The sequence below is a fragment of the Callorhinus ursinus genome, unplaced genomic scaffold (assembly GCF_003265705.2).
Source record: "Callorhinus ursinus isolate GAN/ISIS: 27379988/994484 unplaced genomic scaffold, GSC_fseal_2.0 scaffold64, whole genome shotgun sequence".
NCBI classification, from domain to species: domain Eukaryota; kingdom Metazoa; phylum Chordata; class Mammalia; order Carnivora; family Otariidae; genus Callorhinus; species Callorhinus ursinus.
This window is the reverse complement of record NW_027397126.1, coordinates 20,406-48,080: the sequence shown is the minus strand read 5'-3', so window position 1 is coordinate 48,080 and position 27,675 is coordinate 20,406. Positions and strand designations below refer to the sequence as shown.

At 47.1% G+C, this 27,675-nt stretch overlaps 1 long non-coding RNA gene across 3 annotated transcripts; it reads right to left on the bottom strand.

The window, feature by feature from the left end:
* Positions 1–13,387: 13,387 nt before the first annotated feature.
* Positions 13,388–26,242, bottom strand: LOC112815492 (uncharacterized). 3 transcript variants are annotated; one of them, XR_003205998.2, is made up of 5 exons: positions 26,163–26,242; positions 16,202–16,382; positions 14,579–14,695; positions 14,111–14,204; positions 13,388–13,735 (listed from the first exon to the last, which is right to left on the bottom strand). It is a non-coding gene; the product is annotated as an uncharacterized lncRNA (long non-coding RNA). The 3 variants fall into 3 exon arrangements; XR_012376103.1 differs by lacking the exon at positions 26,163–26,242 and adding an exon at positions 25,787–26,035; XR_012376102.1 differs by lacking the exon at positions 26,163–26,242 and adding an exon at positions 25,709–25,794.
* Positions 26,243–27,675: the final 1,433 nt, after the last annotated feature.

The window sequence follows — 27,675 nt, the reverse complement described above, 5'->3', positions numbered from 1 at the left end:
ACTCATCAATTAAGGGAGAGTCACAGCTCAGCCAATGAGGCATACTTAGTTTCCACAAATCAGGAACACTGAAGCTCAGCCTAAAAGGAACAGTTACAGTTCACCCAATGATGAACAGTCACAGTTCAGCTAAAGAGGGACATTCACAGCTCAGCCCTTGAGGAACAGTCAAGATGAGGCAATGATGGACATTCAAATCTCAGCCAATGAGGGATAGGCCAGGCTCAGACAATGAGGGGTAGTCATGCCGAGCCAAGGAGTGACAATCACAGCTCAGCCAATGAAGGACAGTCACAATTCAGCCAATGAGGGACAGTGAGAGCCCTGGTAACAAGGGAAGGTCCCTGCTTAGATAATGAGTGAGAATCACAGACCAGCCAATGAGAGAATGTCACATCTCAGTGAATGAGATGCAGTCACATCTAGCCAATGAGCTACAGTCACAATTCAGCCAATGACAGTGAGAAACCAGCCAATGTGGGACGTTCACAGCTTCAAGAATGAGAGAGAACCATAGCCCAGCCATTGAGAAACTGTCACTCTCAACCAATCATAGACATTCACATCTCAGCCACTGATGCATATTCAGAGCTCAGTCAATGCGGAACAGCCAACCTCAGCCAATGAGGGACAGTCACAGCCCAGCCACTGAGGGACAATCATGTTCAGACAATGAGGAACAGTCACAGTTCAGCCCATGAGCAATATTCACAGCTCATCCCATGATGGACATTCACAGCTCAGTCACTGAGGGATCGTCAGAGCTCACACAATGAGGGATCATCACACCACAGCCAATGAGGGTCAGTCATGCTCAGGCAAGGAGCAACAGTTGGAGCCTAGGCAATTATGGAGAGTCACTGCCAAGGCAAAAAAGGACAGGCACAGCCCATCAATTAAGGGATAGTCACGGCTTAGCCAATGAGGGACAATCACACTGCAGCCAATGGTGGAGAGTTCGAGCCCAGCCAATGAGGGACATTCCCAGCTTCGTCAATGAGAGAGAGTCATAGCCCAGTAAGAAGAGACTGTCACAGCTCAGCCAATCATGGAGCATCAAGATCAGCCAGTGAGGGACAGTCATAGCTTAGCCATTGACAGACAGTCACAGTGCAGCCGAGAGGCACAGTGACAGCTCAGGCAATGAGGGACAATCATAGCTTAGCCATTGAAAGACAGTCACAGCTCAGCATATGAGGGACAGACAAGCCCACCATGGAATATTCAAGCCCAAACAAAGAGGAACAGGTACAACTCGGCCTATGAGGGATGGTCCCAGCCCAGCCAAATGAGGGACAGTCACACTTCAACCAATGAGGGATAGTCATCATTTAGCCATTGGGGGACAGTGAGAGCTGTGACAATGAGGGCCAGTCACAGCTGAGCCAATGAGCGACACTCACAGCTTAGCCAATGAGATTGAGGCACAGCCCAGCTAATGAGAGACTGACAAGGCTCACAATAATGGTCATACCTCAGTCAATAAGGGACAGTCACAGTGCAGCCAATGAGGGACAGTCATAGCTAACCATTGAGGGACAGTCAACTCAGCCAATGAGGGACACTCACAACCAATCCAATGAGGGACACTCCCAGCCCAGCAAATGAGGGACAGTTAAGTTGAGTCAATGAGAGACTGTCACAGCTCAGCCAACAAGGGACAGTTGCAATTGGGAACACAAAGTCCTGGCACTCATTAGTCTTTAGATCTCAGTTTAGTAAGGAATCCAGTTTCCCTTTTGTGAAGCAGGGGCGTGGTGCTGCACTGTTCTCAAGAGCACAGGCCATGGAGTGAGGGACACCCGCTTCCACTCCGGCTCCAGCTCCCAGCCAGCTCTCTGACCTGGAGCAATGAGAGGCTCTCTGGGAGCTCAGTGTCCTCAGGTGTTAAGGGGAGATCATGACCTCTTCCTCATGTGGTGGCTGGGGGGTTGAGGTGAGCAGGACCGTAAGAAGCCAAAGCCCACCCTGGCACATTTGAGGTGCTCTGGAAAAGTTCTGCTCAGGCTTGGTGCTGCCTATAGGAGAGAGTCACGGCCCAGTACCTCGGAGAGGCTACAGGCTCTGGGCCAGAGAAAAGTGCACGGTGGGTCATTCACTGATTGTCAGTGATCTCAGTTAGAGAACACACAGACAGCAGACTCCCCTATGGGCTAGGGATTCACTGAGGGACAGATGTTTAGCCCTGTCTGACAGGGTAGCTCTTCCTGGGAGCCCTCAGAGCTAAGGAGCTGAGGCAGAGGCTGGGGCAGATGAGAGCTAGGACCTCCCTCCCCTGGCAGCTCCTGTCGAGGAGGGAGAGTGAGCAGACAATGTTCCAGATCCAGGGTCAGATGCCAAATAAGGACCAATGGCAGACTGTGGACCAGGGGCAGCCAGAGTCTTTGGAGTGCAGTGGCAGCATTGGAGGATTGGAAAAAACTTGGCTTCAAGCCAGACCTTGCTCAGAGTTGTTGGTCCAGGTCTGCCCTTATTTTCTCATGACCTGGGGCTATGTACCTAACCTCTTTGTGTTTCCACATCCCCTCCTGCACACCGAGGCTCCTGACAGCATCAACCTCCTAGGCTGATCATGAGGATTAGAAATAATTCATTCAGTATTTCCTAGAAAGCATCTAAGTGCCAGCTGCATATCTAGCTGTGAAAGATCAGTTAACTGGACACACTTCTCATGGATCTTCCATGAGACACTAGACAAGCAGAGCAATTGTCAGGTAGTGGTGAGTACTCTGCAGAAAGTAGCAATGGGATGGAGAGATACAAAAGGTTGGACAGTAGTTTTAATGGGGTGGCCAGGGAATGCCTCCCAGAGGAGGAGACATCTCACATGAATCAGAGTAAAGGGTCGTGGCAGTTAGGCCTTTCAGAAGGTCCCTGACCTCTACAGAACACCCCCTTCCCCAAGGTGGGAGGAAAATGAACAGGCATGGGCTTCAGTAAGTCTTTCTAGGGCGTGAGGCTCATGTCTGTGGCTTCCAGCCTGCTCCTGATTGCTTGTTGGTCAGTGATCTCATTTGGGGAACACACAGAGAGCAGACTCCCCTATGTGCTAGGGATTCCTGTTGCAGATACTTCTGACTGCTCCATCTATCAACAACACACACCAACACTGAACACCTGATATGGCACCATAACCCCAAGTGGTCAGTCAACTAACTACCAGTTGGCAGACTGATTATTGTGTTCACCATTCATTAGGGAAAGGTAGCTCTTTGTACTCCAATAGATATTGATTCTGGATATGGATCTTCCTTCCCACCCATAGATATTTGAGAAAACCTACATTCATGGATTTAGAAAATGCTAGGGAAAGGTAGCTCTTTGTACTCCAATAGATATTGATTCTGGATATGGATCTTCCTTCCCACCTATAGATATTTGAGAAAACCTACATTCATGGATTTAGAAAATGCTTTATCCACTGTCATGGTATTCCACACAACATCACCTAAAAACAAGGAAATTGCTTCTCAGGGCACATGCGTATGAAATTCAGTAGGTTTATTATCTCCCTCATCACCCTGAAGTGACAGTTCCAAAAAAGTCCTGGAATGGTCTTTTAAAGCCAAAATTATTGTTCTAACTTGGCAGAAGTACCTTGAGGCGCCAGGGTAATATAATTTAGAGGGTGTCAATCCTCTGTCTCATGGAGCTGTCTTTCCCATAGCCACTATTCACATCTTCATTAATGAAGGGATGGCAGTGTGAGAGGTTCTTCCCACTATTACTCTTATATATCCAGCGTTCAAATTTTGCTTCTTGTCCCCGCAATTTTTGGCTTCCCTTCAGTGGAGGACTTTTTCCAAAGGAGAAATGCTTTCCACAAGAGCCCTAACAATAACTCCATTGAAATGGAAACAGACTCTGCCAAGAGTTCAGGCTGGAGTTCTCCTCTCCCTCAACCATCAGGCAAACATAGGGCTCCTGCACAGTGTGGGGAGATGGAACCTGACTGGTAAGGACACAGGGCTGCAATGACACAGACCCTGAGGAGGACTATGTCCACGAAGTTTGGGTTTTTCTCAGCACTCTCATGTTGGTGATTAAAGTCAAAGGAAAATTATAACAACTCAGTTCAGACAGGACATCTAATGGTCAGGTCCATCGGTAATTAAGCTATGAGTTATCCCCTCAGGCCAAGCCATATGACCAGCTGAGGGGCTATCTCAGGCAACAGGAAAAGAAATGGAGAATGTATAGGATGCTGGCTGGCTCAGTCAAGGGGCACGTGACTCTTAATCTCGGGGATGTGAATTCCAGCCCCATGTTGGGTGTAGAGATTATTTAAAATATAAAATTTTTAAAAAAGAAATGGTTAGTGTAGAAGACACTATAAATACCAGCTACAGGCCCGTGACCTGCTGAGGAGCTAGGATATATTGTAAACCGATGACTTAAGGGCATTTCCCCACTTTGGGGGGAAAACAAACAAACAAAAATTATCCCTGTAAATGCATAGATAAAACAAATTTTACTAAAAGACATTTATAACATTAAAGTTCCAATGCTTTTTCTTAGCCTCAAGAAGATAATTTTCTTAACTAACATGTGCTAGAAGGCTAGAAGGCATCAACAATATCTGGTGCCATTCTAGGATTAAACTGGTTCAGGTTACACATTGGTAACTTGATGATGGAATTATAAGTTTGGGGTGTGATCATCTTTCTTGAGAAGGTGGTAAGATTCTAATTTTTATACTGCTTTCTGCAGGTGCCTTATTAAGTCTTGTCTTTTAAGTCTGAAAATAAAGAGAGAAGTCACCAACCAAAAGACACCCAAAGAGCCCATAATGTGGGAGGCTCTGTGAGGGATAGAAAAGGGAACTTACAATCTACAAGGGAGTAGAAAATGGACTATTGTGGTAAGGGACAATCCAGCAAATACAAAGAGTGTCAGTTCAGGGTCAAGGCCTACCTCAAACTCCAGTGTGAACAGAAGTCTCCTTGAACTTGGAAGAGTGAGTGAGACTCAGATAATATTAATCTAAATAACAACAAAGACAACATGAAATCTGAGGAGGACCAGGGTTTGAGAAATGCCAGGCAGGGCCCGACACCACCCCTCACCCAGCCCCACACTGGGCCCCACTGTGCTACAGAGTTTCTCTCTATACCCACCTTGCTGTTCCCTAGACAGAAAATAAAACAAAAATTTTCCCAAAATCTAGAGATCCTTCCACTTCTTCAAGCAATTTGAAGACTCTTTCATATTCTGGAGATATTTAGTAAAAAAAAACAAAAAACAAAAAACAAAAAACTTCAGTATTTCTAAAGTACAAAGAGGAGGTAGAACTCAAACTTGGTGTCTAAGCAATCATTCAAGGGCTAGAATGTTACAGAGTACCTGTGTTTTCCATGGTTACATTCATATACCTGAGGAGATCCACCAATGGAACTCTGGTACACAATAACCAATTAAGAAATACAAAAAAGAAACAACAGAAAAAGGTTTACTGGGATATTTTAGTCAAAATAAAAAGGAACCCAGAACAATCTATACTTTCAATGCCATCCCGATCAAAATAGCAATGGCAGTTTTCAATGAGCTGGAACAAACAATACTAAAATTTATATGGAATCAGAAAAGACCCTGAATTGCCAAGGAAATGTTGAAAAAGAAAAACAAAGCTGGGGACATCACGTTGTCTGATTTCAAGGTATATTACAAAGCAGTGATCACCAAGAAAGCATGGTACTGGCACAAAAACAGACACATAGATCAATGGAACAGAATAGAGAGCCCAGATATGGACCCTCAACTCTATGGTCAACTGATCTTCGACAAAGCAGGAAAAAACATGCAATGGAAAAAAGACAGTCTCTTCAATAAATGATACTGGGAAAATTGGACAGCTATATACAGAAGAATGAAACTCGAACATTGTCTTACACCATACACAAAGATAAGCTCAAAATGGATGAAAGACCTCAATGTGAGACAGGAATCCATTAAATCCTAGAGGAGAACATAAGCAGTAACCTCTTTGACATTGCCCACAGCAACTTCTTTCAAGACACATCTCCAAAGGCTAGTAAAGCAAAGGCAAACATGAACGATTGGGACTTCATCAAGACAAAAAGCTTCTGCACAGCAAAGTAAACAGTCAACAAAACAAAGAGGCAACCCATAGAGTGGGAGAAGATATTTGCAAATGACACTACAGACAAAGGGCTGATATCCAAGGTCTATAAAAAGCTTCTCAAACTCAACATCTGAAAAGCAAATAATCAAGTCAAAAAATGGGCAGAAGACATGAACAGACACTTCTCCAAAGAAGACATACAAATGGTTAACAGACACATGAAAAATGTTCATCATCATTAGCCATCAGGGAAATTCAAATCAAAACCACATTAAGAGATCAGAGGAAAAGATGGTGGAGGAGTAGGGGACCCTATTCCAACCAGTCCCCAGAATTGAGCTGGATATCTACCAGACCAAACTGAGCAGCCATGAAATCAGCCTGAGATGTATGAAGATATATATGGATCTCTACAAATAGAATATTACAGGCTGTTGGTTTTGAGGTATGAAGCAGGGAGCTGTGATTCTGCGGGCACATATCCAAAGAAAAAAGGAAAGGAGAGGGAGCCGAGCTGCTGGGATCCTACACCTCTGGTGAGTGATAGCCTCCCCCGCAGGGGACAGGGGACAGACTCACAGACCGGTAGTGACAGGGAAAGGACTTTAGGGCAGCCTCCCAGACTGAAACCTGGAGCAGCGGGGCCATGTGTGCGAACTGGGGGTGGCAGGCGGTTTTAGAAGCACAAAGGGCAAAGACATTCCCCGACCTGGAAGCGAGGACTAGGAGTACTGCAGAGGGGCACACAACCCAGGACGTTGCAGTTTTTAGCAGCATAGACAAAAACAGAGATAGTGTGGCCTGGAGACTTCACTGAAGAACAGACTGCGATCTCTCTGTTCTGAGGCAGAGGGTTGGAAACAATCTCTTCTGCGTTGACTCTCGGAAGACACACAGAAAGCCGCGAGGTAAAGCTGCCAAAGAACAAAAGCCCCCAAAAACCGGTTTTCACTGAGCCCATTCCCCCCCCCCTCAGGAAGCAGGGCAACTCTTCCCAAACAGGGATGCCTGAGTAACAGCGCTGCAGGCCCCTGCCCCAGAAGACAGGCTGGGAGAACAAGAGGCCAATAACTCTAAGGTCCCTAGAAAACAGGTGCCTCTTGCTTGGGTGGTGGTCAATAATTTGGACTCTGTACATTCCCTCAACCACCCATCAACAGAATGACTAGGAGGAAGAATGCCCAAAATACAAAAGACTCAGAGACTGTGACTTCTGCCACAGATTTACAAATGGATACAGATATAATCAAGATGTCGGAAATGGACTTCAGGGTAGCAGTTGTGAAGATGATACCTAGAATGGAGAAATTGATTAATGGCAACATAGAGTCTCTAAGGGCAGAAATGAAAGCTGAACTGGCAGAACTTAAAAATGCTATCAATGAGATCCAATCTAATCGAGATAATCAAACAGCTAGGGTTCACGAGGCAAAAGAAAGACTTAGTGATCTAGAAGACCAACTGATAGAAAAGATTGTTAAAAAGGAGGCCAGGGAGAAACAACTCAAAATCCATGAAAACAGAATCATACAAAAAAGTGACACCATGAAATGTTCCAATGTCAGAATTATTGAGATCCCTGAGGGGATGGAGACAAAGAGGACTAGAAGATATATTTGAGCAAATTGTGGCTGAGAAATTCCCTAATCTGGGGAATGAAACAAACATTTGTGTCCTACAAGCAGAGAGGACCACTCCCAAGATCAAGGAAAACAGGCCAACACCCCGGCATGTAATAGTAAAACTCGCAAATCTTAGAACCAAGGAAACCATCTTAAGGGCAGTTGGGGGAAGAGATTCCTTACATACAGAGGGAAGAACATCAGAAAAATATCAGACCTATCCACAGAGACCTGGCAAGCCAGAAAGGCCTGGTCAGGGTACTAAACGAGAAGAACATGCAGCCAAGAATATTTTATCCAGCAAGGCTGTCATTTAGAATGGATGGAGAGATGCAGAACTTCCAAGACCAGCAGAAGCTGAAAGAATATGTCACCACTAAGCCTGCCCTGCAAGAAATATTAAGGGCATTCTATGAAAGCACAAAGACCACAAGAGTGATATAGAACAGAAATTTACAGAAACAATTTATGGAAACAAGGACTTCACAGGCAACATGATGACAATAAACTCATACCTTTCAATAATCACTATCAATGTGAATGGCCTAAATGCTCCCATAAAATGGCACAGATTGCAGATTGGATAAAAAAGAAAGGACCCATCCATATGCTGTCTACAAGAGACTAATTTTGAACCTAAAGATACAACCAGACTGAAAGTGAAGGGATGGGGATCCATCTTCCATGCCTCAGAAGAAAGCTGGGGTAGCAATTCTTTTTTTTTTTTAATTTTATTATGTTATATTAGTCACTGTACAATACATCATTAGTTTTTGATGTGGTGATCCAATTCTTATATCAGACAAATTAGATTTTAAACTAAAGACTAGTTAGAGACACAGAAGGACACTATATCATTCTTTTTTTTTTTTTAGGACACTATATCATTCTTAAAGGGCCTATCCAACAAGAAGATCTAACAATTGTAAATATTTATGCCCCCAAAATGGGAGCAGCCATCTCCATAAGCCAACTGTTAACCAAAATAAAGAGTCATGTTGATAACAATACCTTAGTTGTAGGAGACCTCAATACTCCACTCTCTGCAATAGACAGATCATCTAAGCAGAAAATCAACAAAGAAACAAAAGCTTTGAATGACACGCTGGACCAGATGGACCTCATAGATATATACAGAACAATCCTCCCTAAAACAATAGAATACTCATTCTTCTCGAGCGCACACGGAACTTTCTCCAGAATAGATCACATCCTGGGTCACAAATCAGGTCTCAACCGATACCAAAACATTGAGATTATTCCCTGCATATTTTCAGACCACAATGCTTTAAAACTGGAACTCAATCACAAGAAAAAATTTGGAAAAAATTCAACCACTTGGAAGCTAAGGACTACTCTGCTGAAGGATGTTTGGGTGAACCAGGAATTCAAAGAACATAAACAATTCATGGAAACCAACGAGAATGAAAACACATCAGTCCAAAACCTATGGGATACTGCAAAGGCGGTCCTAAGGGGAAAACACATAACCATCCAAGCCTCACTCAAAAAAATAGAAAAATCCTGAATTCACCAACTAACTCTACACCTTAAAGAACTACAGAAAAAGCAACAAACGATGCCTAAGCCACCCATTAGAAGAGAAATAATTAAGATTAGAGCAGAGATCAATGAATTAGAAATCAGAAACACAGTAGATCAGATCAATGAAACTAGAAGCTGATTCTTTGAAAGAATTAATAAGATCAATAAACCACTGGCCAAACTTATCCAAAAGAAAAGAGAAAAGACCCAAAATAATAAAATTATGAATGAAAAGGGAGAGATCACGACCAACAACAAGGAAATAGAAACAATTATTAGAAATTATTATCAACAACTATATGCCAATAAATTAAGCAACCTGAAAGAAACAGATGCCTTCTTGGAAACCTATAAACTGCGAAGACTGAAACAGGAAGAAATTAACAACCTGAATAGGCCAATAACCAGTAATGAGATTGTAGCAGTGTTCAAAAACCTCCCCAAAACAACAAGAGTCCAGGGCCTGATGGATTCCCTGGGGAATTCTACCAAACATTCAAAGAAGAAATAATTCCTATTCTCCTGAAGCTGTTTCAAGAAATAGGAACAGAAGAAAAGCTTCCAGACTCATTTTATGAGGCCAGCATTACCTTAATCCCCAAACCAGGCAAAGACCCCATCAAAAAGGAGAATTTCAGACCGATATCCCTGATGAACATGGATTCCAAAATTCTCAACAAAATCCTAGCTAATAGGTTCCAACAATACATTAAAAGGATCATCCACCATGATCAAGTGGGATTTATCCCCGGATGCAGGGTGGTTCAACATTCGCAAATCAATCAATTGATAGATTGATAGAACACATTAATAAGAGGAGAGAAAAGAATCTTATGGTCCTCTCACTTGATGCAGAAAAAGCATTTGACAAAACACAGCATTCTTTCCTGATTAAAACTCTTCAGAGTATAGGGATAGAGGGAACATTTCTTATGTTCATAAAATTCATCTATGAAAAACCCACAGCAAATATCATCATCAATGAGGAAAAGCCGAGAGCCTTTCCCTTAAGATCAGGAACACATCAAGGACGCCCACTTTCGCCACTATTGTTCAACATAGTACTAGAAGTCCTAGCAACAGCAATCAGACAACGAAAAGAAATAAAATGTATTCAAATTGGCAAAGGAGAAATCAAACTCTCTCTCTTCACCGATCACATGACACTTTATGTGGAAAACCCAAAAGACTCTACCCCCAAATTACTAGAACTCATACAGCAATTCAGGAATGTGGCAAGATACAAAATCAATGCACAGAAATCAATTGCTTTTTTATATACTAACAACGCAACTGTAGAAAGAGAAATTAGAGAGTCCATTCCATGTACAATAGCACCAAAAACCATAAGATACCTGGGAATAAACCTAACCAAAGAGGTAAAAGATCTATACTCTAGGAACTACAGAACACTCATGAAAGAAATTAAAGAAGATACAAAAATATGGAAAAACATTCCATGCTCATGGATCAGAAGAATAAACATTGTTAAAATGTCTATGCTACCCAGAGCAAATTATACCTTCAACGCCATCCCGATCAAAATTCCAGTGGCATTTTTCAAAGTGCTGGAATAAACAATCCTAAAATTTGTATGGAATCAGAAAAGACCCTGAATTGCCAAGGAAATGTTGAAAAAGAAAAACAAAGCTGGGGGCATCACGTTGCCTGATTTCAAGGTATATTACAAAGCAGTGATCACCAAGAAAGCATGGTACTGGCACAAAAACAGACACATAGATCAATGGAACAGAATAGAGAGCCCAGATACGGTCCCTCAACTCTATGGTCAACTAATCTTCGACAAAGCAAGAAAAAATATGCAATGGAAAAAAGATAGTCTCTTCAATAAATGGTGCTGGGAAAATTGGACAGCCACATGCAGAAGAATGAAACTCGACCATTCTCTAACAGCATACACAAAGATAAACTCAAAATGGATGAAAGACCTCGATGTGAGACAGGACTCCATCAAAATCCTAGAGAAGAACATAGGCAGTAACCTCTTCGACATCACCCATGACAACTTCTTTCAAGATACATCTCCAAAGGTTAGTAAAGCAAAAGCAAAAATGAACTACTGGGAATTCATTAAGATAAAAAGCTTCTGCACAGTAAAGGAAACGGTCAACAAAACAAAGAGGCAACCCACAGAATGGGAGAAGATATTTACAAATGACACTACAAAGGGCTGATTTCCAAGATCTATGAAGAACTTCTCAAACTCAACACCCAAAAAGCAAATAATCAATTAAAAAAAATGGGCAGAAGACATGAACAGACACTTCTCCAAAGAAGACACAAATGGCTAACAGACACATGAAAAAATGTTCATCATCACTAGCCATCAGGGAAACTCAAATCAAAACCATGTTGAGATACCACCTTACACCAGTTAGAATGGCAAAAATTGACACGGCAAGAAACAACAAATGTTGGAGAGTTTCTGGAGAAAGGGGAACCCTCTTACACTGTTGGTGGGAGTGCAAGTTGGTACAGCCACTTTGGAAAACAGTGTGGACGTTCCTCAAAAATTTAAAAATAGAGCTACCCTATGACCCAGCAATTGCACTCCTGGGTATTTACCCCAAAGACACAGATGTAGTGAAAAGAAGGGCCACATGCACCCCAATGTTCATAGCAGCAATGTCCGCAATAGCCAAACTGTGGAAAGAGCTGAGATGCCCTTCAACAGATGAATGGATAAAGAAGATGTGGTCCATATATACAATGGAATATGACTCAGCCATCAGAAAGGATGAATACCCAACTTTTACATCAACATGGATGGGACTGGAGGAGATGATGCTAAGTGAAATAAGTCAAGCAGAGAAAGTCAATTATCATGTGGTTTCACTTATTTGTGGAACATAAGGAATACCATGGAGGACATTAGGAGAAGGAAGGAAAAATGAAGGGGGGGAAATCGAAGGGGGAGACGAACCATGAGAGACTATGGACTCTGGGAAACAAACTGAGGGTTTTAGAGGGGAGGGGGCGAGGGGATGGATTAGAACAGTGATGGGTGGGGCGCCTGAGTGTCTCAGTTGGTTAGGCGACTGCCTTCGGCTCAGGTCATGATCCTGGAGTCTCAGGATAGAGTCCCGCATTGGGCTCCCTGCTCAGGAGGGAGCCTGCTTCTCCCTTTGACCCTCCCCCCTTTCATGTGCTCTCTCTCTCTCATTCTCACTCTCTCAAATAAATAAATAAAATCTTCAAAAAAAAAAAAAAAAGAACGGTGATGGGTATTAAGGAGGGCATGTATTCCATGGAGCACTGGGTGTTATACATCAACAATGAATCATGGAACACTACATCAAAAACTAATGATGTGATGTACGGTGACTAACATAACATAATAAAAAAATGAAAACAAAAAGAAGAGGAAACTTGCTAAATTATGTGAAAGCACAATTGTGGCAAAGGATGAAAATCTAGTTTAAATCACAAAATGGGAAAGAATTCCTATGGTTTCACTGATAAAAATTCTTATCCTACTTACTTTGTCCATATTGTTGAATTTCCTTCTTTCTTTTTTATTGACTATGTTATGTTAGTCACCATACAGTACTTCATTCGTTTTTGATGTAGTGTTCCATGATTCATTATTTGCGTATAACATCCAGTGCTCATTGCAATATGTGCCCTCCTTTTTTTTCTTCTTAACATTTTGGCCCCAGGATTTCTTCTTTTTTCATTTTATTTTATTATGTTATGTCAGTCAATGAGCAAAAAAGAGGTTCCTCTGTGGCATGGAGACATGGAATGTGACTATCAAAGGAAGCTGGATTGCCACTACACACGGCCTAAGAAGGAGTATGTGTGAAATGTACAAGGACTTCATAATAAATAAATAAATAAATATAATTAAAAAAATAAAGCTCTTCTAGGAACTCTCATGTTTCTGAATAGTTAATGGAAAATTACAACAACACAATGCAGACAGAACAACTAATGGTCCAGACCCTCCAGGAATTAAGGTGTGAGTCATCCCCTCAGGACAAGCACAAGAACCAGATGAGGGGCTGCCCCAGAAAAAGGGAATAAGAAATGGCTAGACAGTGCCCAGTCATAATTGCCAATGAGACACAGAACACACAAAAGAAATGAAAACTGTAATAGTATTTACTTGATGACTTAATAATATCCCCAAACTCAGTGGAGAACAAACACAAAAACACCAAATTAGTCATTCAACAAAATGCGTATGGCAAAAGCCCAGCTTTTACTAACAGAAACTTATAACAGGAAAGTTGCAGTGCATTTTCTTAGCCTCAAGAAGACAATTTCTTAGCTAACTCATGCTGGGAGGCATCAACAATATCTGGTCACACTCCAGGACAGCCAACAGGTTCTGCTTTCTCATTGATCATTGCAATAACAGGATTATAATTCTGGGAAGCCATCATCTTTCTTGAGAAACTGGTCATATTCTAGTTTATCTAGTACCTTCCCAAGGTGACTTATTAAGTCTTGTCTTTTAAATCTGAAAATAAAGAGATAAGTCGTTAACCAAAAGATACCGAAAGAATTCATGATGCAGGAGGCTCTGTAGAAAATGCATAGAGAAGCTCAATTTACAGAACAGAAAACACATCTGTGTGGTAAGGGACAATCCATTAATACAAAGAGTGCCAGTTCAGGGTCAAGGCCCACCTCAAACTCTGGTGTGAACAGAGGGTTCCTTCAGCTTGGAAGAAGGAGAGACTCAGATATATTGAACTAAATAACGGGGGATGACATGAACTCTGAGTGAGGACCAGGGTTTGATAAACGCCAGACAGGGCCCTACCCTACCCCTCACCCAGCAGCACACTGGGCCCTGCTGTGAAACATACCGGACAGTTCCTCCTACACTCACCTTGCCGCTTCCTTCATGGCATATACAACAAATTTTTTCTGCACTTCTGGAGGTCCTTGCACTCCTTCAAGCAATTTCAAGATTCTCTCATGTTCTGAAGATATTTAGAAAAATAAACCTTCAATATTTCTGAAGTACAAAGAGGGGTTTGAACTCAATCTTGGTGTCTCAGCAATCATTCCATGGCTACAATGTTACAGCGTACCTATGCTTTCCATGCTTCCATTCAGACATCCAAACATATCCACCAGTGGAATCTGGTACACAATAACCAATTAAGAAACACAAAAGAACAAGAAAAAAAGGTTTACTGGGACATTTTGGTCAAACTAAAGAGGAACCATTTTAACTCGGAAAACCCAATTCTGGCAAAGGATGAGCCTCAAGAGGTCAGTTGAATCTAATCAGATTCATAGAATGGGAAAGACTTCCTGGAGTTTTGTGGACAGAAATTCTTATTCTACTTACTTCCTCCAAACTGTTGAAATTCTTTCTTTAATTGCTCTTTTATTTCCATATTGATTTTCACTGGTATTGGCAGTTGATCTGGCACATCTCCCAACATTGCTGTGACTTTGGGGTCATCTGCAAAAAGACAACTGGGAATGATTTCTCCCACCAGTGCATGACGACCAGGTTTGTGAATCAGCCCACCCTTGCTGACACTGGCTAAGTCATGACACAAAGAATCCACCTGACTGTGTGGAATACCATCTCCTGCAATATTCATAAAGTCTGGAAGAACAGAATTTGACCAGAAGCCATCAGGTGGGGATCAACCACTTACCCTTCTCTCCCTGTGGATACTGTGAAGGACAAGTGCATCTGGAAAACTAATTCAAGGTGGAGCTGCAATGACATGCATTTCAACAAACCCACACTCACATCCATGTGTTCCACAGTCTCTAATATTTCATTTCATACCAGGAAAATATACCAGATAGATATATAAGCCCTGGAACTCATGATTTAATGTTCCCTTGATGCCCTCTACAAGGTGAAAAGTTGAACGTGTCACTTGATGTCAGGATGCCTGATATTGGCACTCCATCACTAGAAACCCCAGTCACTAAATGATCTTCCTCATCTGGCTTTTGGGTCTCAGAAAATGCATTTTTTTCTTTCAAGTTTGACAAGTCTACTTCATTCATCTAGGCCGGGGGGTCAGGAGTGAACCAGGCAGAAGAAACATTTTCCTTTTGGGATGTATAACCTCCTGTGGACGTCAGAGGGTGCATACCCAATGAGCACAGGGAATGAAACAGTTTGACTTTGTGTTAGGAAGGAAGGAAGTCAGCAGGGATGTGAGCGAGAGCAGGAGGGGAAGCTTGTGTGAGGCGTGGTCGGGCAGGGCCCCCTGAGGAGGTGAGCCCTGGGCAGAGCCAGGAACAGGAGACGGAGGTGGCCTGTGCCCACGCAGAGGAGGAGGTCCAGCTGCCGGGAGGGCCGTGCAGGGCCCCAGGAGGGGACTAACCGGGGCTGTGGAGCCAAGGACAGACGCAGAGAGAGCAAGAAGGACACGGTGAGGGCGCATGTAGGAAACCATGACAGGGTCAGGGGGTGCCGGGCCTGGAGACCAGCATCGGGAGCTCAGACTCCGTTCTACGTGCTCGGGGGAGTTGAGGATGGGTTTCAGGACAGGCATGTCATGACCCGATACCTGTGTGGACATGGTCACTCTGGGTGCACGGGCACAAAGGGGCTACACGGGGTCAAGTGGGAAAGCAGGATGCGAGCTCAGAGGCTACTGGAGCAGCTTGCTGAGTGATGAGGCAGTGTGGGATGAGGGACAGTGTAACAGTGGGACTCAGGAACAATGACAGTCTTAAGGGGAGAGAAAGAAGATCAGAAAGGAGAACGGAGGCAAATTCAAGGAGGAGAAGGAAACGAGGAGAGTGCGGAGCTTGGGAAGCCAGGAATGTTTCCAGGCAGGACAGAGTGAACACCTGGTCCCGTGTGGCTGAGAAAGGAATGGCAGCATCACCCAAAGCCGGTGACCTTGATGGGAACTGATCCCGAGGCGTGGAGGAGCCAGAGGCCTGGCTGCCCTGGGTCGGGTCACGTCAGGGAGGGGAGGACAGCCATCCTCACCATCTTCCCAGGACATGGCTGAGCCCTCGGGCTGGGATGCTCCGTCTCCTTCCTCTCTCACTGATGGCAGCGGCATGCTCAGCCTTTTCTTAAACGGAGGCGGAGTGATGGGTTTTCCAGGACGTCTCACTTGGCCTTTGGGCCCAGCAGCGGACTCCTCTGCTTTATCACTCATCACTTCCTGAGGAGCATTAAGAAACACGTTCCATTAATGACAAAAATGCAACCACTCCGAAACAGGATGGAGGTTTCTCAGAAAGTTAGAAATAGAAGTACGTTATGAAGCAGCATTTACAGTACGAGGCATTTACCCAAAGAATACAAAAGGACTGATTTCAGGGGGTACATGCACCCCGATGTTTAGAGCAGCATCATCTACGAAAGCCGAACTATGGGAAGAGTCCAAATGCCCACCGACTGATAAGTGGAAAAAGAAGACACGCTGTACATATACAATGGACTATTACTCGGCCGTCAGAGACAATGACATCTTGCCATGCGCAATGATGCCGGGGCAGCTAGAGAACAGAACGCTAAGCGCAGTCACTCAGTCAGACAAAGGCAAGCCGCAAACGATTTCACTCATATGTGGAATTTAAGAAACAAACAGATGAACACGGCGGGACAAAAGAAAGGCAAACCGGGAGACAGACTCCGAACCACAGAGAACAAACTGAGGGTTACTGGAGGGGAGGTGGGCATGGGGACGGGCTCAGTGTGTGACAGGGAGGAAGGAGGGCCCGAGTGTGATGAGCACTGGGTGTTGTATGGCCATGTGCCATCACTGAATTCTACACTTGACACTAATAGTACACTGTATGGTAAGTAACTGGAGTTTAAATAAAAACTTGAAACACAACGCAAGCATCCCACCCGTCGGGCCTGGCTCTTACAACCTTGTACATTTCCCTCTTCCACAAGGCGTCCTGAGCGCTCAGCCAGGCGTTTCCTCGGCATGCAGGAGGCTCGTTTGCGAGCTCTCTGGCTACGCGCCCAGTCGGCTCGCTTCCTGTGCCGCTTAGGGGTGGCCACGCTGTAGAAAGGCCTTTGCATCTGGGGCCCATTCTGTCACCGGACACCAGAGGAGCTGCAGAAGTCCAAGGCGGGAAAGACAAAGACAGTGCTTGTACGGGGAGGGACTCCCCTTGTGCAAGAATCGCACTTGTGGCCTGACCTGTTCACGCTAATGTGGCCACAGCGGCGGGGAACGTGACCTGGCTGTGTGTCCCGCACACGCTGGTCAGGGAAGGCAACACTGTCAGGCGAGAGGAGATGGACTGGGAGCGGGATCCCCGGAGCAGGAAAACACCTTCTCCCTTCTAACAACGGTGCACGCTTCCAGCCGGGTACGGTGCGTGCTCCCAGCCGGGTACGGTGCGGCCCCCGACCCGGGTATGCTGCCTGCTCCAGTCTGGGTACAGTGCATCTCAGGACAGCAGTGGGATCCCAGAGGGCATGGAGTAGCTTCCCCTCCCTGAACAGCTAAGAAGAAACACACCCATGCTGGTGTACATCCCTTGGCAAATTCCGGATGATCACGCCTCTCCCAGCCCCATGGGGCTTGGTGTCCTGAGTAGCAAAGCACAGTGATCCACCTGGAGAGTCAGAACAAGGGCTGTGTCCTGAGACTTCCATAGCTTTATGATGCTGGGTATCTCGGCAGGGGTTCCCAGTTCGGGATGAGCTAACAAACAGGCCCTCCTTCGTGGTCCTCCAAATGTATTAACCTAAACCTAGGACAGTTGTGAAGTCCACCAGACCAAGGTGGTTTCACTGTTGACAATTTAATCTGCTGCTTTAATCTCCCAGTCTTCTGTTCTACCTTCCTGCTGCCCACAGGTCTCCAGCGGTTGGGAACCACCACTCCGTGTCATGTTCCTTGGCCCAGTTCCTTAAACCGTGACCCCGATCACTGTCTGTTTGATGAGGGTATGTGGACACAGTACTCGGCTTCTCCGGTCCCCTCATGAGGGCGGTCTCGGTTTGCCCAGTGGGGGAAAGTCGGCATCAGGAGACATGGGTTGTCTGCACAAACCGGGCCATATGGAGAACCCTCCGTGGGAGCCAACGGGTGCGTGCAATCGCTTGCCACCCCGTCACCCGTCGGAAACTCGGGCAGATGGGCCCAGGTCCCAGGGCAGTTGCCTGGGACACAGTTTGGAACGCACAGGGCAGGCTGTTGCTGCATTAACCAAGTCGCTGTTGGTCCGGTCCCGTCGTGCCTGGTGCTGCGCTGTGGTCAGCCCGCCCTCGCTCGCCATCTGCTGGGTGTGCCGCAGGGGCGGTGGCTAGGGCTCCGCGAGGGCATCGGCTTCCTCATGGCCGGGAGTCCCAGCGCCTCAGGAGCCAGAGTGTGGGAAACAGCAAAGACTGCCGGGTGGGCGATCCCCAATGTCTCTGCACATGTCCTGACCTCACGAGGGCTTATTCATGATCATCCACCTCAGCTTCACAGTGTCCGCACCCTAGCGTCCATCCCTGACTTGTCACTGCCTAGGGCTCTGGGCCCCCCCCTTGTCACTGCCTAGGGCCTGGGCCCCTTGTCAAGCAGCCATCGGCCCGGATCCCACAGCCACGGATTCCCGGGTGCAGGCATGCCCTGGCCTGTGGCTGGGATGGGCCCCTCTGTCAGTGAGCTCGGCGAGCATAGGAGCCATCATCCAGCACTTTCCCCAGCTGGGGGTCCCCCGGCCTGGGGCTGTGCCACTAGGATTTACTTTGTTTCAGGGGTCAGAGGGCACGGGGCGCAGTCCCTGTCCCCCTCCGTCACCAGGGCCTCCTCCTCTTGACTCCCGAGTCCTCCCTCTTAGCGGCTGTCAGGCGGCGTCCCAGCACTTAGACCAGAATCCGAAGGCAGCCAGTGGCCCGGAACCTTGCAAACAGGCGCCCAAAGTCTCCAAGGTGCCACCTTGCTGTCCCGCCTTCTCCACCACCCCGGGCCCGTGCAGAGGTGCACCCCGCAGCCCCTTCTCTACCCGCAGCTCTTCTTCCACCCTGCTTTCCGAGCTGCGGCCTGTCGTTGGGCACCGCTGGCGGCCCATCTGTCCACAGCAGAGGCCGGCCGGCCCCGCAGCCGTGGGCTCCCCGTCTCTGTCGGGGGGACCCGCCGCAGCTCCCCCCACGAGCGCATCAGACCGCCTGGGGCTGTCGGGGTGTCCCCAGACATCTGACGGACGTCCGCACTTCCCCACACACAGCCTTGTGGCCAAGCCTGGGATGCGCCAAGGATGCCCCCTTCTCCGGACCCACGTCTCTGCTCTCCTGGCCTCTGGCGCCTGTGAGCTCCCTGCGGAGCATCTGAGTAAAATCAGCCACCGGCCCCTTACCGGGTAGACAAGGACAGACCGCCAAAGAGGCAGGCCACTCCGCATGGCTCCTGGCAGGTTGGAGAAGCAAGGAACATACATACCAGGCGGGTCTTGGGCGGGCCCACGAGGAGGTCTGTGCACAACCGGCCAGAACCCTAGAAGTTTATATAGTCGCCTACGTGGGCTTCATCCCAGGCACCGTCCAGATGGGCCCAACAGCACTCCTCCTGAATCTGGGATCTTGTAACAGCTCCTAGGACGGAGAGGAACTTACATTCAAGGACAGGGGAAGGGAGGAGGGCCTTCCGATGGCCCGAGCCACCTTGGGGTCAACAGGAGGTCACATTCTCTGAAGAACTCCAACAAAAGCAGAATTCTGACAAAAACTAGGGACAAGGGAAGGAAGGGTCGATGTGGGGCTCAGGAGCAATCGCGAGGCACAGAGATTTCCAGGATGGGTGGCTGGCCCGGCAACAGGTGCCTTCGCCCGGCTCCCTAGCCCTCAGCCTGCAGTGTCATCCGTCTTCAAAATGCCTTTACTCGGCAGAGGACCATCTCGTGAAAGCGATGAGACGACGAAGGGGCAGGTCACGTGAAGAGTGGCCAGAAGGAGCTCCGATGGGCGCTGATATCCGTGACCTGAGCCCCCAACTGCTGTGTTCCCCACATTCGCAAGGAACCACGAAGCAGGAGGGACTAGGAGAAAAGCAGTACGGTCGGCTCGCGGGTACTTCCTTCACCCCACTACTGACATGCTTCTGTCTCTGTCCGTGTCTTGTGACCTTACCGGGTGTGGATCCACTTTTTCGGAGAACTATCGTGCCCTGCAAACTCCCTTAGTAACATTTCAGCTGCAAGAGTTCCATTGCATTTCACTTGACACGCCAAATTTTCAGTGCATTAGAACCAGACGGTTGAAGATCGGGGCCTGGACTCATGTGAGCATATGAGGGTTGACCAGCACGGGAGGCTGATCGGTCCTCCAAGCCGAGTCCAGGCCAGCCCAGGGGCCGCCCCTCCTTTAGTTTCTCAGGCTTCCGGCCGGGCATCCTCCATGGTACCTGTCTACAGAAGTGCAGAAGGAGCCCTTCTCCCCCTCACAGCGGCTCTGCAGGCTCTGAGTGGTTAAACGTGGAGTCTGGCCAGTCTGGGGGAGCGTTGGCAAACGGACGTTTGTCTCCACACTAAGATCCACATCTACCAAGAACGTTGCGTTTTTCTGAGGAGACGCCAGGCTTTGGGCATACTGAATGTGAAGAGTGGTTGTTGCCGGCTGGTACGATTTCTGTGGATTTCCAAATGTGTCCTGTGTGTGCTCCTTTGCTTGCCACGGTGAACGCTGTTTTGCAAAAGGTGCTTTCAATCACAGGAGCGCAAACCTCTCCTGTTTTGGCTAAAACGATGCAAGAAGCCAACAGCTAAGTGGAGATTAGCATGAAAGGAGCCGAATCCTGTATCAATAACATGACAAAGGGTCTGGTCTCTTCCCGAGGTTCCTTTCTGCTTTTTTTGAAGCCACTTCATCCCAGTTCTGGCTCCTCCTCATGATTGCCAAGTGGCTGCCAGGGCTCCTCAGTGACGTGTTACTCAAGGCCTGCGTAGCAGGAGAATGCACTTACATCTTTCCCTAGCGCTCCCCCAAGAAGTCCGAAGGTTTGCTCTGACGGAATCCCTTCGTGCACATGTCCACCTCCACCAATCATTTTGCTCTACGGGGCTTCAATCAGAATGTGCCAGTTGCTCGGCTCCGGCCCCAGATAGCAAATGCATAGATTGGAAGATTCCACCCTCAATAGAATTGATCATGGCCTCACATAGAATCCTGTACCCAATAATCAGAATATAATTTCTTCTCCAGCAGGCAGACATTGGCAACCCTGTCAATAAAACCCCAATCCGTAGTTTCAGGCAGACCAAGTTCTCTAAACACATGAAATTAGACAAGTACTTCTTCGCAACACAACAAAGGTACTCCAAAATTTTATAACATACTTCCAGATCAATACTTAGTACTGAACTCTAGGAAAACTCGCATGACTCAATCTGTGCGACACACGTAATGGCGAACAGAGAGGAAAACTTAGAGGTTTATATTCTTTTAGAAAGGTAACACGGCTGCAAATGAATGAGGTCTGTCCATGGAGGAAGGTGCAAAAAGACTACAAAAAATCCCAGGAAAGGAGAGTGAGAGCTATGCTGTGTTCTGACACTCGTGTCTCCCCACAAGCATGTGCTGACATCCAAACCGCCGGGGAAGCTGGTATTGGGAGGCATCAGGGTCGTTTGGCAGGTGCTGAGGTCCAGACGGTGGCCCACTCCTGAACTGGATTAGTGCTCCAGAAAGGAGGCTGCAGAGAGACCCAGAGCCCTCCCGCAGCGCAGAACGAGGGCGCCCGACTCTGAACTAGGCCTCGGACCTTCTCTACATCGTCCTGGTGCCGGCTGCCTGGTCCTGGTCTCCCGGCCTCCACAGCCCAGGGCAACCCATTTCTGTCCCTGTCACCTTCCCACTTTCTGACATGTTGCTATGGCAGCCTGAACAGACTAAGGAGCCTCCCTGGCACGATTATCGAGGACCTTTTAGCCACAGGTGAACAATACTAGCAACCAAGCCGGAGACGGAACCCTGCATCTGGAAGCGAGTTCTGTGAAAGACAGGAACACCCAGAATGACTTTATAGCAAATTGGGAAACTGACATGAAAGAGACACTTTTCGACAACAATGAAACATTTCAAACCTCACCAAGAAGAAACAGAAAATCTGAATGCTCCTGTATGTGGTACAAGGTCTAGTACCAAATGAGAAGCCTCCCTAGCCTGAAGGCTTTCCTGAGGAGTCCTGTAAACATTCAGGAGGGAGAGAATACCAGTCTTACACAAACACTTTCAGAGCAGAGGAGAAATGGTGTGAGTTCCTACTCATTTTTTGAGTCCAATATAAACATGTTACCAACACCAACCAAAAACACTGGAAGAAAGGACAACCAACAACCCGGATTTCTCTCCTGAATATACACACACAACTCCTAAATGATGGGTTCGCAAATGAATTTAAACAGGACACAAAAATCCAAAGGGCATGTGGTTGTTGGGTGTATTGCTGGAAGGAAGACTGCTTTCACCCTGGAAAATCCATCAGTGTCGTGTGCTACGTGCACAGCGAAAACCAAGGAAAAGTCACGGGGCCATTGTAAAAAACGGGTCGAAGTTGGATACCTGTTCACGGTAAAAAAGCATCAGCGACGTCGGATGAAAGGCAACTTGTTTAACCTAAGAAAGGCTATCTCCCCCTCCCCCAAAAATGTACACAAGTGTTGTATTTAAAGGTGACAGGCCCAACCCTTTTTTTCTTGAGTTTTAAAAAAGACAAGGGTGTCCACTGTGTTTTCAAGAACATACTGGAGGAACTGAAAACGGACAGTAAAATATAATAAGTACACATTTGGAAAGGAAGAAGTGAGGTTATCGTTGTTCACACTTTCGCATGTTCTGGTACATAGAGAGTCAAAAAGATGCAAAATACTGAGAATTAGTCAGTATACAATAGCCAAGCAACTGGGGAAAGAGCAAGAATCAAAACCAGGTGTATTTCTGTGTAATAACAAACCAATTAGAAAAAGATATTTAAAATATTAGAGGGCGCCTGGGTGGTTCAGTTGGTCAGGCAACTGCCTTCGGCTCAGTTCATGAGCCTGGAGTCCTGGGATCGAGTCCCGCGTCGGGCTCCCTGCTCGGCGGGGAGTCGGCTTCTCCCTCTGACCCTCTTCCCTCTCGTGCTATTTCTCATTCCCTCTCTCTCAAATAAATAAATAAAATCTTAAAAACAAAAACAAAATAAAATATCATTAGAACAGTGTCAAGAACGTCACGTGGCCCCTGGCTGGCTCAGTCAGGGGATGGTGGAACTGTTGATCTTGGAGTTGTGACTTTGAACCCGAGTTGGGTGTAGAGATTACTTAAAAATAAAAAATCTTTAAAAAAAAAAGAAAGAAAGAAAGAAAAGCCTCAAAACCCATAGAGCAAACCTGACAGCACGTGTGCTGAGGCACTACACGGAAACCTAAACCTCATGGACAGAAAGCAAAGGCCTCGGTACATGAAGAGAAATCCATACCTTGTGGATTGGAAGACTCGTTATTAAGTGATGATTGTCATTCTGCCCAGAATAATTATTTCTTCATATTTAAAGTGTAAGTAATTTAATTTAAAATCCAGAAAACCCATCCTGTTACTTTTGTGGGGAAATAGGAGAGCTGATAGTAAACAGTATATGGATATCAAAGGGCCTAGAATAGCTGAGACCGTCTTTAAGCAACAGCACCAAGTTGGAAGACTGCACACTGCCAGACAGCAGATGTACCGCAAATGAGGGGCAATGACAACTCTGTGGTGGTGGAGCAAAGGTGGGCGGATACTCCAGTGGGACAAGATAGAAAGTCTAGACATCAATCTGGGAACAGCAGGTGCTGGATTACTGACACCCGGGCTTGCAAACCCTTGAGGTCCATTCAGTCAGTCCACCGGCTCCCTATGTGGAAATTCACCTCTGCTCTGACCCCCTTCCCGTCCCTACAACATTGATCTCTGATGAACAGGAGATCTAGAAGGAAACTTAGGATCTATTAGCATCATGGCTTTAGAGTAGGCAAAGCTTTTGAAAAGAATAAAAGCACTGACCATGAGGAACAGACTGATTAGACATAAACGGAGAAATTCTGTTCATCAAAAAGAGACTGTTAAGAGAGTGAGTTGGGGGTTGCCTGGGGGTGGCTCAATTGGTTAAGCGGCTACCTTCGGCTCTGGTCATGATCCCAAGGTCCTGGGATGGAGCCCAGCATTGGGCTCCCTGTTCAGTGAGGAGTCTGCTTCTCCATCTGCCCCTCTCAAATAAATTAGTAAAATCTTAAAGAGAGAGAGAGAGAGAGAGAGAGAGAGAGAGATGGGGCACCTGGATGGCTCAGTTGGTTAAGCATTTCACTTTTCACAGGTCATGATCTCACAGTGGTAGAGATCCAGCCCCCACATTGGGCTCATGCTGGGTGGGAAGCCCGCTCCAGATTCTCCCTCTCCCTCTCTCTCTGCCCCTCCCCCTCCCCCTCCCTCCCACGCTGGTGTGCCCACATTCTCTCTCCTTTAGCAAAAAAAAGAATAGAGGGACAAACCAAAAGAGATCAGCAGAAGACAGAGACAATTCTATATTTAAATATATATATATATATATACACACAAATGTAAATATATGTTGCACCATAAATCAATTTTAAATACAAATGCCTCAGTAAAATGTGGGGAAAAGGACAGGAAAAGCTCTTCCTAAAACACATGCATGAACGGCCAAGGAAGCACATTAATCAGCACAAAATGCACATTTAGACGTAAGGAGAGGCTCCCGCACACCCGCCAGCGTGACTGAGATGAAAGACTGCCTATGTGGCAAGGGTTTGGGAGTCTAGGATGCTACCAACTCTCATATATTGTCAGCCCCAGATTCCCACCTTGAGGACCAAGATCACAGTTGAAAGGTTACTCACAGGACCCCTGCAAGACCGAGATTCACAAATCATTGAAAATTACTCCGCCCCAGGCGGAGGCAGAGCATCCGAGGAAGAACAAGCCACCCCAAAGTGCATGAGAGCCGCCAACGGTGACCTCACCCAGAGGCTGCGACACACCACACTCGGGAGAACCCACCCCCTGAGGCAGAGCCAGAGCCAGAGCCCCCGAAATGCCCCCCAGCCATGGCTGAGTCAGGGGAGCCGAGGAAGAGTAGCCCCCTTCCATCAGGGCGCTGGCGTGCCCCATATCCCTCCTCACCTAGGGCTGAGAGAGAGCGCTCAAGGCCGAAGCCCCCCTCGGGGCAGGGATGGCCCTTCCCAGGAAGAGTCTCAGCTCCCCAGACCTCGGAGGGAGCGCCAAGGAAGAGCCCAAAGGCCCAGTGCTGGGAAGGTGAGGTTCTCTCCCTGCCACGACTCAGGCAGAGCCCCCCGCGCACAGTTTCACGGTCACCCTAAGGCGTCCGGGGAACAGCACCCCCGTCGGAGGGGACAGAGCCCCCAGGAAGGTCTCCCCGGACCGGGAGGAGGCCCCACCCCGGGCCCGCACAACGGCGGACAAGCCCGGCCCCACCGCGGCTGAGACACAGCCCCCAAGGGAAAGTGCCCCCTCGTGCTGAGCTAAGCCCCAAGGAGAGTCTCTCACAGGCTGAGGTCGAAGCCCGCAGCGAGACGAATCCAAGGGCTGAGGTGATGCGCCCGAGGAAACCTCCCCCTCACAGACCTTGAATGGAGCGCCAGGAAACACTGCCTGCCCCGCACTTCGGACTGACGTAATCACCCAAAGACGCGTCCCCCCACCGGTGCGGAGACCATGACACAAGGAGAGTCCCTCACGGAACTCAAGACACCACCAAGGACAGCCTCTTCTCCAACATGGCGGAGATGAGCGGCCCCGAAAAGGCCTCCCCCTGTGCTGAGATCCGAACCCAACCAAGTGTCTCCACAGAGCTGACGGAGATCCCCCAGGAAGACACCGCAGCCAAGGGAGAGGCACCCCCGGGGCACAGAGAGGCCCCCCCCCGGCCCCCCAGGGAAAAGAATCCACACTCCCAGGGTTAAAGTCCTGACTTTGCTCCAGGAGCCGGGAAACAACTCACGCAACGGCCGTGAGGTTGTGGTGCCTCTCCCGCGGAACTTGATAGAAAGGTGTCCCGTCACCCCCACCCCCACGCGCCCCCCCCCCCCCGGGAATCTCTGGATATAAGCCCCCTAGGCATTCTGGGAGTGCTGTGCACACGGAAGTGTCTGGCCCGAAGACAGTCATTATTACTGCCCCCGGGAGGTGTAAGGGAAGCTGCGGGACTTGCGGTGTTGCTGGCCACGCTGCCCTGCAGCAGCCTGGTCCCCGAGAAGCTGTGTGCGGTGGGGAGCCTGGTGCTGGAGAAGCCTCATGCCCCCCAGGAGCCTGCTGTGCCAGCTGCCCAGGACCAGGAAGCAAGTCTTCTCCTGCCACGTCTCACGCGCCCCCTCCAGGCAGAACTCGGTCACACAAGCCACAGGAAAATACATTTAAAGAACCAGAACATTTTTCAACTGGGCAGGCTAGAATTCTGAATTTGGAGCTGAGAAGGAATAAATCAATAGCTGGTGCCCTGTATTAATAGAAAAAGAGGAGGATCATATGATCTTCTTAGTTGAGGTATAAAATACATGTGATAAAATACAGCAAATATTCATGAGAAAAAAATCTAAAGCATTTCGTAGAAAGGTGTCTACACAAATTTGCTTTGCACATTATTCTCGGGCGAGGAACATTAGAAATGTTGTTCGTAAAATCAAAGCAAGACAATATTAACCACCGTCATCCCTACTATTCAACTGCCTTACAGGAGTGCTGCCTGGCACCATAAGGTCAACAGGGCTGAACACACGGAGTGAGCTGTCAGACTATTGAATTATGCACAGTCTTGAGTGTGGTGCTTTGGGGGGAGTTGACAGGCGCATCCAATGGTAACAACTGTCTGGAAATGGAGCTTTGGGGAAGCTCTAAATCTATTTATTCCCCTTCATTGGCTGATATGTTGCTGCTTCACAGAGCAACCACAGCTGTGAGTCTTGATTTTCAAGGCTACTGTGGAGCAGAAGAGAGCATAGGAAGAGGGCAGTTTGAAACACCACCAAGCTTGTGGTTAGTATTGTGATTTAGCCATTTTTCTTGAATAGGCATTGTTCTGATTTTTGCAGCCCGTTGGTTAATTCCAGAGTTCTGAAACCTTAACAATGTTTACCAGTATTCTCATTGCCTTCTTGCATCAATGGGTTTTCAGAAGTTCTTACTCTACCAATTCATAAGTGCATCTTCCTACATACTACATTTCAATCTAAGTATAAATCCAAGAAATTAGACTGCATATTCTTTACAAAATCTTTTTCCCCTGGAAGTAAACTAATATATGGTGTCTAGATAATTGTGCACAACCACCTGTGACCAAGACTGTAATGAATCTATCCATCGCCTACTTTTCGTTAAGCCCCATTATAGCACCTGCCAGTAGAGTTGTGTAGATTTCCCCTGAGGGGATAGCTTGCACAGAGGGAGTCTTTTGAATTCCATATGTAAAATTTCCTTGCTGTTAAGTTGCAGAGCTAAACATGAACAAATATCATTGT